Below are 4,729 nucleotides of genomic sequence, written 5' to 3'. Positions count from 1 at the left end.
TCAAAAGCCACCTCTCCTGTAAAGGGATGGAAACTACATGGTTCAAAGGGGCAATTTCAGAGGTCAAGACATGACAGGGAGACAGGTAGGCTTGAAACCTGGTTCCTTCCTTTCCATTAAAATTCCCCCTCCTGTGTGAAATACAGAATTCTACGCTTTTATTAAGTTCTCTCCCATTTTATGGCAATGGATTTCTAGCACCTTTAGTACCTGAATCCACACTGTGCTCTGAGCTGGCACTTCTGCTGATGTTTCAGTGCCTGTCAAGAATATGCAAAATCTCTGTTTCCTGCTTTAGGATGAAATTAGTGACAGCTCAACTACAACATAATTCTCATACAAAGGAAGCATCGTATAAAGGTATTTGAAAATATATCACTGGGAAAAAAAGCACTCTGGGGATAAAAAAAAAGTTTGTTTTCTTTTTATTTGCATATTTGTCCACAATGCATTTTTAAATTATATTAACAATAAATCTGTACTTCTATCTTTAAGGGCTTTTATTTTAATTCTCTGCTTTTAAGTGCTACTTAAGTATTTGCTTGCCATTGGATTTTGAGAGCTTCTGTCAACAGACTCCTTAAAATTTTCTCTGTTGCCTTTGATAGTATAAATGCTTGTTTATTTATGTAACATATATTTTGTATTGATTGCAATACTTCACAAGGGCTTCTAGCACACTATGAATAAAAATTTTATATACTACTTCAGTGCTTTGTTCCATGATAGCTCAGTATATCAGAGGAAGATATGTGTAATGCTTGCAGTGTCTTACTATGACATGTTATACTATTACTGACAATTGATCCTCTATTTAGCATTAATCAAAATATACAGCTGAATGATTAAATGTGGGCATTTACAGTGGCTTTTGGGTTTTTTTTTCAATTTGTTCTACAAACATTTTATTTTTAGCTGGACATATGGCTGAAAACTGCAAGAATACATGTCTCTTCCCTTGAATTATGTTCACAGATCAGGTCAAACAAATGGTTACTCTAAATTCTGCATATTAGGTTTAACCATTCCTCAGAAAAGATCAAAGGTAGTTTTGTCAAACACAATGTGGTAATTTTCTCATTTGAACACTTCAGTACATTTAGTCTTCTGATTCAAATAGAGAGAACTACCTTCCCAAACATGGAAATAAACTGAACTCAGTACTTCAAAGCTTAGAAAAATTCATTAGCTCTATACATATATTAACAGAAAAAGCTACTTAAAATAGTAAAAAACCCATGGTACTTATATGAATATAATTTTATGAGTACATGTCTGAACCACGATAATAAAGTGTATGAATTAGGCTGCTGCTGATGCATTTAGTACTCTTACTTGTGAGATTTTCCACATACACATGCTGTTTAATACCCTGTATCTCTAGAAATATTTTACTCAGGGAAGATTTTGTTATTGATATAAATATTCACTGCAAAGAAAGAACCAAATGAGTACCAGATTTCCCCTACCCACTGTTAGGCAGGTAATCACACCAATTAATTGAAAGTGCATTGTTTCCTAACTGAACCAATTATGCAGAAAAGGCTGCCTGAGGTTGAGCTAAGCACCCTCCCATTAGCACAGCCACAGTGCAAATGACAGGAAAAGAGAAAAGAGTGCAGTGAAAAGCAAAACTTTCTTCTATTTATAACTGTGCATTAAAAAGGGACTGTGGAAATGAAAAAAGCCAATGCTACTCATGACACAAACAGCCAGGGTGAAAACCCTTCTTCTAATGAAAGTCCAATAGCAGTTACTGTTTTAAAAAAGCTGGTGTTTTATCCTGCCAGCTCTCTCTGATAAATGAACCTTAGGCACATGTTTCTTCATCAGAATAATCCTTATGAATCACCACATCAAAATTGTTACTAATATTTTGTATACCAGCACAATAAAAGAGAAATGAGATGAGCAGCAACATTTTTCATTGCTAAAATCAAAGTAAACACATTAACAAGCAAAACATGATAGCTAAACAATTCACATTTACAAACTCACCTGTTTGGTAGGAAAATATGTCCAGCAAGTTATGAAGATAATATCATGACATATGTGGAAGGAAAGAATAATTTTTAAAAATTCTAATTTATACTGCATTTCATTCAGTTTACAAACCATTTTCAGACATCCCATTACACAATTATTTATTGATTTCTACCTGCATAATTTCTATTTTTTTCATCAAACCAGTGGTTACACTGCTATTTACTGTCTTTGTCTTAATTCCCCGAATCAAAAACACAAGACTGCACACAATTCCCATGTATATATCAGATAAGATTCCATTACAAGGTGTGACACTGCTCTTTCTGAGGGAAAGGAAAGTATACTGTGCATATCAGAATTCGTTCAATTCATTTTTTATGCCAAGGAAAAAGTTTTGTGATAAACCACACCTCTTAGAAACTTTTTTCTTCTCTATTTTGCATTACTATTTCTAAGTATTTTCTATATACTCCTAAAAATACCTTATGTAGTAAAAAAAAAAACCCCACACTTTATATCTATTATATTATAACATGAATGCTAGAATACAAACCTTCATAACTTACTTTATGTCATAAAGACAGCATTGATTCATTTTGACAGGAGTTAGAACCTCATCATTTGCTTTTATTGTCGCTGATTAAGAGAGGGTAATTGATATTCCTGGAGTGAATCAGTGCAATCCTGTGCATGCCTTTTGTAAGAAATTATTTGCTTTGTGTCAATGGAATATAGCCATCAATCCATATTATAATAATTATGTAAAAGTTTATTTAAACTTCTGCTGTCATTATAGCTACAAAAACCTTCACAGTTATTTTATATACCCACAACAATGAAACAAAAACATTTCTGCTACTGTGATAGCTCTGGAATCAGTGAACTCAGAAGGACTGCAGAAAAATAAATGGTATCAACTTCATTTTTCAGTATCATACACATGCATAAAATAGATGCTAACAACATTAGAGCTCAGTTAACTGCAAGAGGTTTGTGCAAGTATAGTAAAATGAATGTTACCCTATTTTTAAAACAAGATTTAACTTAAAAGCTCTCTAAAGAAAAATGATTTCTACAGAAAAAATAAAATAAATTGCTACTTGAATAGCAATTAGGTATAGAAAATATTAATGCATCTGTTGTGCATGTGTACATACATTGAAAGAAAAGGACTCAGAACCTGCAATTTAGAAATATCAAATGCTCATAACTGTTGGGCATGATTCATCAGCTCCTACTTTGCATGCTGGTGGAACATAATTCTAAGCTTAATTAAAAAAAAAAAAAAAAAAAAAAAAAAAAAAAAAAAAAAAAAAAAAAAAAAAAAAACCACCACAATAGTCCTTTTCTATTTACAGATGACTATTTCTAAAAATCTTGGAACTGTCTTGAACTGAAGTCATCCACAGACAAGTGAAGGTCCCAGCCACTATACATCACTTTGGGATCTAAACTACGATGCCCAACTTGGCCAGTCTGGTGATTCAGATTTTAGCTGAAAGGGATTCTCTATTGCATGGTAGAGTATACAAATAATTAAAGGACTTCAAATACATTTAAGATTAGGTAGGAGGAATTTAGCTGTGAGTCCCAAGTTCTTTTTCATCATGTCCCCTATGGTAGTTTATTACTATATAATCTTCATAAAAACTGCCCCCAAAGTTGCTATGACATTTTTTCCCTAGTCTTCCACTACACTACTCCTTCACAGAAATATGCCTAAACCAAGGACCTGGCTAAGCAATCTCCCTTGCTGTCCTTCTTTGCCTGCAGAGAAACGCAGACACCTCCCTGCTGTAATTAGTGAACTCCGTTTAGGATCCATGTTTTTTGGCAGAGGGACACTTTGAGGAGCCTGTCTCGCTGACTGCAAAGACTCCAAGACCAGTCCTCAACAGCAAACATCAGATGCACAAACAAAACGAATCCTGCCCCTATTTTTTTTTTTTTTTAATCTCAAAGAGAACGACCAGTAAAACTGAAGCCGCGTACTTTTCCCACTATAAATGCTGTTACAACTTACTATGCCAGTTGCAAAGTTTTTGCAAACTTAACCTGCACGCAGCACGACATGAACCCTGCCAGAGACATTTTCGTGTGTCTTTTGGAAGGCAGAGTCACAGAGCGGCTGTCAGGGTCAGTGAAAGCAGCGGCTACGCAGGAAGCAGTAAGAATTCTGCACGGGCAAGGACAGAGCCTCGGCAGCAGCTCGCAGCGTCCCGCTGCTGTCACGCCTGGGAGGTGCCAAGCACGGGTGGCTGCGCTCCCTGTGCAGCGCTCCCTGCCACTGCCACAGGCGACTCAGCTCCAAAAGGCCTTTAATCTGTGGAGATCACCTCCGCCCTGACAGCTAAATAAATTCAGTTTGCCCCTCGCTGCGTAACAGCGGTCGCGTTACGTGGCGGCGCTATTGACCTCATACCCAACTCGTGGTCTAAATTAATTTCAGGTTTCGGTAGCGGCGGCTCCTAGCGCGGTTCACGCTGAAAGCGGGGCTCGCTGCCCAGGCCCAGCTGCGACAGCGCTCGCCCGACTGCGGGCAGCACTGGAGAGCTGCTCCCGTGCCCGCCCCGCCGGGATGCAGCTGCCGGAGCCAGCCCCGACTGCGGAAATCGCTTTTTGTCCCTTTTTCCGTGGCTAGCTTTTGTTCCGTCCGTTTTCAATGACGGAGCCCGCGCAGGGGCCCCTCCGTGCCGCGGGGCGGCGCTGCGGGCGGAGGCCGGCCCCGCTCGCTGCTCGCCGC

Source organism: Hirundo rustica, chromosome 3 (genome assembly GCF_015227805.2).
Source record: "Hirundo rustica isolate bHirRus1 chromosome 3, bHirRus1.pri.v3, whole genome shotgun sequence".
NCBI lineage: Eukaryota > Metazoa > Chordata > Aves > Passeriformes > Hirundinidae > Hirundo > Hirundo rustica.
The sequence above is the reverse complement of the archived record's forward strand: the minus strand, read 5'-3'. Positions refer to the sequence as shown.